Raw genomic sequence first — 8697 nt, 5'->3', positions numbered from 1 at the left:
CTTAATCATTTTTGGTGAAAAAACTCCTTTGGTGATCAGATTTTTTGGAGACAGATGCGCTTACACACATATGTCATAATTTTTTTTTTAAATGTCAAACATTGTGTGGTTTATTATTTTTGAGAAAAAAGTCTTTGGGTGGTCCACCGTCCTGCATTATAGAGTCTTCTGAACTGTTGGATAAGCGCTTGTTTTTACACAAAGGTATACGTTTTTTTTTTCAAATTATACAATTTTGTTGATTTTGAGGGGGGATTGTGAAGCCCTGTGTGTACTGGTGCATCAGCCAACTCCAGGCTGTGTCCTTTAGCCAATATATGGGTTACTGATGCCGCTGTGGTGGGGCCTGGGTCTGGTCATTTCAAATTTTTCTTATAGGTAGCACCCGCTATCCAAATTCTTTTTCAAAAATTTCTAAAATTGTGGTGTTTTTTGGGGGGATTGTGAAGCCCTGGTGTGTACTCGTGCATCAAGCAACTCAAGGCTGTGTCATTCAGGCAATATATGGGTTACTGATGCCGCTGTTGGGCCTGGGTCTGGGAATTTCAAATGTTCTCATAGGTAGCACCCACTATCCAAAATCTTCGGTTTAAATTTCTTAATTCATCTTTTAAACTTAGGGATTGTGAAGGCCTAGTGCCTACTCATGCTGCTGGCAACTCCGGGCTGTGCCATTCATCCACTATATGGTCTCCTCATGCTGCCAACACCTCCATGCTGTTTCATTCAGCCACTATATGGTCTCCTCATGCTGACAAGCTGTCCATGCTGTGTCATTCAGCCACTATATGGTGTCATCATGCTTCAGCTTCATCCAAGCTGTGTCATTCAGCCACTATATGGTGTCCTCATGCTGCCAACACCTCCACGCTGTGTCATTCAGCCACTATATGGTGTCCTCATGCTGACAACACCTCCACGCTGTGTCATTCAGCCACTATATGTTGTCCTCATGCTGACAACACCTCCACACTGTGCCATTCAGCCACTATATGGCCTCCTCATGCTGACAACCTGTCCATGCTGTGTCATTCAGCCACTATATGGTGTCCTCATGCTTCAGCTTCATCCAAGCTGTCATTCAGCCACTATATGGTCTCCTCATGCCGCCAACACCTCCACACTGTGTCACTCAGCCACTATATTGCCTCCTCATGCTGCCACCACATCCACGCTGTGTCAGTCAGCCACTATATGGTGTCCTCATGCTGCCAACACCTCCATGCTGTGTCATTCAGCCACTATATGGTGTCCTCATGCTTCAGCTTCATTCAAGCTGTGTCATTCAGCCACTATATGGTGTCCTCATGCTGCCAACACCTCCACGCTGTGCCATTCAGCCAGTATATGGTCTCCTCATGCTGTCAACACCTCCACGCTGTGTCATTCAGTCACTATATGGTCTCCTGACACTGATGCCACCACCAGGCTCTGTAATTGTGCTTCTGTGCGGCAGTGATTCTAAAAGCGAGGACGGTAATCTGCATGTTATTCTGAATAACAGTATTATTTCACTAACCCAGCACACTCCATATGCGTTTCAGAACACAGCAAAGTGTTCTATACCCGTATAGAGGCTGTTTGTAGGCTAGAAATAGCCTTTTTTAATATAGATTCGCCGCGAAAAAATTCGAAACGAAACAAACTTTTTCGGAAAATTCGGCAAATCGGCCGAATAGAATTTTTGAAAAGTTCGCTCATCTCTAATCGTGAGCTTTTAAGTGAAAACCTCCTTCCATCAGCAAGGGCATTGAAGATGAAACGTGGCTGGGTCTTTAAGCATGACAATGATCCCAAACACACCGCCTGGGCAATGAAGGAGTGGCTTTGTAAGAAACATTTCAAGGCCCTGGAGTGACCTAGCCAGCCTCCAGATCTCAACCTCATATAAAACCTTTGGAGGGAGTTGAAAGTCCGTGTTGCCCAGAGACAGCCCCAAAACATCACTGCTCTAGAGGGGATCTGCATGGAGGAATGGGCCAAAATACCAGCAACAGTGTGTGAAAACCTTGTGTAGACTTACAGGAAACGTTTGACCTTTGTCATTGTCAACAAAGGGTATATAACAAAGTATTGAAATGGAACTTTTGTTATTCACCAAATACTTATTTTCCACCATAATTTGCAAATAAATTCTTTAAAAAATCACACAATGTGATTTTTTTTCTCATTGTGTCTCTCATAGTTGAGGTATACCTATGATGAAAATTATAGGACCCTCATCTTTTTAAGAGGGAGAACTTGCACAATTGGTAGCTTATTAAATACTTTTTTGCCCCACTGTATACCTACTTGTCACGCCGAGTGCTCCGGGTCCCGCTGCCTCCCCGGAGCGCTCACGGCGTTCCTCTGCATGCAGCGCTCCGGTCAACACCGCTCCCATGTCACCGGAGGGGACGCGATCCGAGGCACGGGACGTGCCCGCTCTCGGATCGCGCCCCATGTTTCTCACCTGCCCCGTCCTTCTGCTCAGTCCCGGCGCGCGTGGCCCTGCTCTCTAGGCAGGAAGTTTCAGCAGGAAGTTTCATTGAAGCCTCCCTCATTAACAAGCTCAATATTCCAGTTACCCATCTTGTCAAACCTCTCTTCATTTCATCCGTCAATGAAGAAAGGCTGCTCTGCACTGTACATTACCGCACTCAACCTCTGCTCATGAGTGTGGGAATTCACCATCACGAACACATTGAATTTTTTGTGCTGCCCAACTGTACTTCTGAAATTCTTCTGGGCTTGCCTTGGCTCCAACGTCACACGCCTAGTCTCAATTGGGCCACTTGGGACATTAAAAGTTGGGGATCTTCTTGCCACAAGAGTTGTCTTCACTCAGTTCCTTCTTGCCAAGTCTCCAATACAACTCCATTGCCAGGTCTTCCTAAGGCCTGTCAGGACTATGCTCATGTCTTCTGCAAAAAGCAAGCAGAGATCTTACCTCCACACAGACCTTATGACTGTCCTATTGATTTGCTCTCTGGTACCACACCACCCCGTGGTAGGATCTACCCACTTTCTGCCCCGGAAACACAAGCCATGACGGACTACATCCAGGAAAACCTCAAAAGAGGTTTTATCCGGAAAACTTCTCCAGCCGGAGCCGGATTCTTCTTCATGGCCAAGAAGGACGGGGCGCTACGCCCTTGTATCGACTACTGCGGCCTTAATAAGATCACTGTGAAAAATCGCTACCCTCTTCCACTCATCTCTGAACTATTCGATCGATTGCGTGGAGCTAAGGTCTTCACCAAACTTGACCTAAGAGGCGCCTATAATCTCATCCGCATTCGTGAGGGCGACGAGTGGAAAACTGCCTTCAATACCAGGACACTTTGAATATCTAGTCATGCCATTTGGTCTGTGCAACGCCCCAGCAGTCTTCCAGGACTTTGTCAATGAGATCTTCCGGGACTTGCTGTATTCCTGTGTGGTGGTCTACCTTGATGATATTCTTGATTTTTCTTCCAACCTGGAAGAACATTACCTCCATGTCCGTCAAGTGCTTCAGCGCCTGCGCAAGAATCTCCTCTAGGCCAAGATGGAGAAATGCCTTTTCAAACGCAGCAGCCTTCACTTCTTGGGATACATAGTCTCAGGTCAAGGTCTTCAAATGGACCCTGATTATTGAACTGTCTGCAATAATAGATTGGCCACGTCCCACTGGTTTGCGATCCATCCAACGTTTCCTCAGATTTGCAAACTATTATCGTCAGTTTATTCCCCACTTCTCCACCATAGTTGCACCTATTGTGGCCTTGACCAAGAAAAATGCCAATCCAAAATCCTGGCCACCGCAGGCAGAAGAAGCCTTTAAACACCTCAAAGCCGCCTTATCTTCTGCTCCAGTCCTGTCCAAGCCAGATCCTTTGAAGCCCTTCTACCTTGAGGTTGACGCCTCCTCCATTGGTGCCGGAGCCGTCCTTCTTCAAAAAACCACTAAAGGAAAAAATATCACTTGCGGTTTTTTCTCCAAGACCTTCTCTCCCCCTGAAAAGAACTATTCCATTGGAGACCGTGAATTATTGGCCATTAAGTTGGCACTTGAGGAATGGAGACATCTTCTAGAAGGATCCTTGCATCCCATCACCACCTATACTGATCATAAACATTTGTCTTATCTTCAGTCCGCCCAGTGGTTAAATCCTCGCCAGGCTAGATGGTCATTGTTCTTTGCCCGCTTCAATTTTCAAATTCATTTTCGTCCTGCGGTCAAGAATGTCAGGGCTGATACTCTATCTGCCACCGATGCCTCGGAATCTGAAATTCTTCCTCAACACATCATACCTCCGGAGTGTCTGGTCATTTCCGCCCCAGCTTCTTTGGTGCCAATTCCTCCCGGAAAGACTTATGTTCCTCCACGTCTTCGCCTCCAGACTCTCAAATGAGGTCATTCCTCCCACCTGGCAGGTCATGCTGGAATCAAAAAATCCATACAGCTAATCTCCAGACACTATTGGTGGTCTTCTTTGGAGAAAGATGTGACCGATTTTGTACGGGCCTGTACTGTGTGTGCACGAGACACGACTCCACGCCAGAAGCCGGCTGGTCTTCTCCTTCCTCTGCCTGTGCCTGAACAGCCTTGGTCTCATATAGGCATGGACTTTATCACTGACCTTCCCGTATCTCATGGCAACACTGTCATTTGGGTGGTTGTTGATCGTTTTTCCAAAATGGCTCACTTTGTCCCACTTCCAGGTCTTCCTTCTGCGCCTCAGTTGGCTGAGCAATTTTTTCTCCATATTTTTCATCTCCACGGACTTCCCATGCATATTGTGTCCGATAGAGGCGTTCAATTTATTTCAAAATTTTGGAGAGCACTTTGTAGTCAATTGAAGATCAAATAAAATTTTTCTTCCTCCTATCACCCACAATCCAATGGGCAAGTGGAAAGAGTAAACCAGATCCTTGGTGACTACCTTCGTCATTTTGTCTCCTCCCGTCAAGATGATTGGGTCGACCTTCTGCCCTGGGCTGAATTCTCGTACAATTTCAAGGATTCTGAATCTTCCTCCAGATCTCCATTTTTTGTGGTGTACGGCCGTCACCCACTTACCCCCTCCCCATTCCCACTTCTTCTTGAGTGCCTGCTGTAGACAAGTTAACAAAAGACTTCTCCTCCATCTGGAAAGAGACTCAAAAATCGCTCCTACTGGCCTCATCTCGCATGAAGAGACATGCTGATAAGAAGAGAAGAATTCCTCCTGTCTTTGCTCCCGGTGACAAAGTATGGCTCTCCGCCAAGTACATCCGTTTCCGTGTCCCTAGCTACAAGCTTGGTCCTCGGTACCTCGGACCTTTCAAAATCAAGAACCAAATCAATTCTATCTCTTACAAACTTCATCTTCCTTCTTCTCTTCGTATTCCCAACTCTTTTCATTTGTCTCTTCTCAAACCTATCGTACTTAACCGCTTTTCTCCCAAGGTCACTGTTCCTGCTCCTATCTCTGGCTCCTCTGATGTCTTCTCCGTTAAAGAAATCCTCGCCTCCAAAGTCGTCTGAGGTAAAAAAAAAATTTGGGTAGATTGGGAGAATTGTGGCCCTGAGGAGAGATCAAGGGAACCTGAGGCCAATATTCTAGACAAAGATCTCATCCACAGATTCCTCGGTTCTAAAAAGAGGGGGAGACCCAAGGGGGGGGGTACTGTCACGCCGAGCGCTCCGGGTCCCGCTGCCTCTCCGGAGCGCTCACGGCGTTCCTCAGCATGCAGCGCTCCGGTCAGCACCGCTGACCGCGAGTGCTGCTCCCATGTCACCGGAGGGGACGCGATCCGAGGCACGGGACATGCCCGCTCTCGGATCGCGCCCCATGTTTCTCACCTGCCCCGTCCTCCTGCTCAGTCCCGGCACGCGCGGCCCTGCTCTCTAGGGCGTGCGCGCGCCGGGTCTCTCAGATTAAAAGTGCCAGTGCACCATTGATTGGTGCCTGGCCCAATTAGTTCCTAGCACTCCCTACAATATAAAAGACTTCTCCTTCCTGTCCCTGCCAGATCTTGTTGCCTTGTGCCAGTGAAAGCTTTCCCGTGTGTCCATTGCCTGTGTATCCAGACCCTTGACGTTGCCCTTGACTACGAACCATTGCCAACTGTCCCGACCTTCTGCTACGTCTGACCTTGCCTTTGCCTAATCCTTGTGTACCGCGCCTGACTCAGCAGTCAGTGAGGTTGAGTCGCTATTGGGTGGATCGACCTGGGGGTTACCTGCCACAGCAAGTCCATCCCGCTTTGCGGCCGGCTCTGGTGAAAACCAGTAACCTCTTAGATTCCATCCCCTGGTACGGCCCACGCCATCACCTCACTGACACAGAGGATCCACCATCTGTGTCTTCCCTGCATACCAGTCCGGATCCTGACACTACTCTTACCTTTTACTGAATTTAGTGAAGGATTTCAAGACCTCATAATGGTCTGAAAGGTATAAAAGGACTTGTAAATGCAGCTGTGTGACCTAAAATTGCTGATGATACAACAACCAATGTCAAGTGTAACAACAACCTGTTGTATCACAGAATTTACCTGTTTTGATATAGAGAAAAGAAAACAGACAGTCGCGCAAAACAATGTGCCGTTACTCTGACATATATTTGGTGAGTCAGAATGGTAGAACAATTGCGCTCACCTTATGGTGTTGTACTGAGAGCACAACACCTGTTCAAGTAGAAGAATCTCAATACTATGGGTAGATAGCTGGGGTGCAGCCTGGATCTTGTCCTGTCCTGAGAAATGCTCCGGGGGGTCTTGCAAGTAGTTTTGTAGAAGTCCTATGGACGTCAGGGAAAAGGAGATCTTGCTGGCGCTCACCCAAGCAAAAGATTGGTCTTTTGTTCAGGTGAAGGCCAACATGATCTCCTTTTCCCTGACGTCCATGGGGTTTCTACAAAACTGAATTTACCTTTTCCTTTCTAGATTAACAGTACTTTCCAAAGTGGGATATCCAAACAGTACCATTAACTTGGCTAGTGATGCCACAATGAATGAGTGGTGAGAAATATAAGCAATAACAGAATATTCATTTTAAAATCTTGAAGCTCTTATTTTAGTGAGGATTCATTTCTATCCGACCTATGTATATAATGATCGGTCAGACCCACTTTACTCATAGAATTTTATAGGAAAGCACTAGAGAGAATTGTATACAGCACACATTTATGTGCCAAGGTTACCATAAAGTGGAAACTTCTGTTGGTCAGGTTCATCAGTGTGTACCCTCAGTAAATATCAGAGTACTTTTCTTTAATGTATTCCAGACATCTGCAATGACATTATTTATTCATAGGGTAAAATCTTTAATCCCAGGGTTAGGTAGAAATATGTTTACGTGGTGACTTGCTCCATGGTAGGATGGTCCAGTAACAGCTAGGTCATAGAAAGATGTCTTCTTTGCATGCAACTTATCAATTAAGTCCTCAAGGAGACGGAACACATTTTTCTCGGTTTGCATTAAGAACCAACTAATGGACAGAAGGTACCTGCTCCAAAACATTAATTCCCTTCCCTGTCAGCCTGCATAACTATAGGCTGTGCATGATAGGCTGTGATGTCCCATCACACAACAACACCTGCTGTGCTTCCATCTGCTGACTGCAGTACACTCTGTAAGTAGCTATTTTTCAGCTTAATAGTTTATTTCTTTTTCCATTTCACCTTTTATCATGGCCTCTTTATTATTGATTCTTTATCATGTCAATGAACACACACACAGTAGATACTGATCAAACAATAACCTAACTTCCAAACCAGAGCCCAAGTTTCATGTTCTTGAGAAATTGACTTGCCCTGTGGTGTCTGCTATTGTTGTCATGGTGACAGTGTCCCCTGCGAGTTACGGGGGCCATGTGCATGGCTGATTAAAGAAAATAACTTGGATGGTAAACAAAGTGGTAAATATTGAACCCCTGGGCCATGGAACTGGCTCCAGTCTCTCTTTGTGCTTTCTGTTGACATGTTTTGCTTGATTAGTTATACAATTCAAATGTTACATTTTGGATTCTAGAATTTACATATATAAAATGTCTCCCTTGAATTCTGCTTTGGCTGCTTTCCTCATACTGGCCTTTTCATTTCTGTCTAAAACAGAAATGTGGTTGGAAAAGCAACAGCTCATTATTACATATTGAACATCTGTCAAAAATAGAAATGAGGACAATTAACAATAATAAACTTTCCATTTGCATTTTCATAATAGAATTGTACGTGAAGAGAAACATTAAATGCGCAACACAAAAGCGTCTCCCAAAATACGACGCCAAAATAGCTAACATTTACAAAATGAGACATTCTGAAATCTAGTCATTAGTGTTGGCAATGTCACTTTGCATGTCACTCACAAGAAATTCTACCTTTGGTTGAATTATTTGTTAAAGTGCCAGTGTACGTTTTTCATGCTGTCCTAATAGATCTGTAGTTCTAATAACCTCGTATGCAGATGTCATTAATGGTCAATTATTTAGTTATCATGAAGGCATACTTCTGACTAATCTCCGCTCTTGGATTGTGCATTTGGAAAGCATTTCAATCTATCATTTAAATGACATTCATTTATGTTAATGAAGAGACAAAGTAAACAAACTGCATCACTTAGCTGGTGGAAATCAGGGGTTTCTGGAAGTTAAAAAAAAATTGTAGGAAATGTGATCAATATCTTAAAAGATATTACTCACTTGTTAACTCTGGTGTAGCGAAAAACCCTTTGGTGGTCCTCTGTAGTTT

The sequence above is a fragment of the Hyla sarda genome, chromosome 4 (assembly GCF_029499605.1).
Source record: "Hyla sarda isolate aHylSar1 chromosome 4, aHylSar1.hap1, whole genome shotgun sequence".
Lineage (NCBI taxonomy): Eukaryota > Metazoa > Chordata > Amphibia > Anura > Hylidae > Hyla > Hyla sarda.
The sequence above is the reverse complement of the archived record's forward strand: the minus strand, read 5'-3'. Positions refer to the sequence as shown.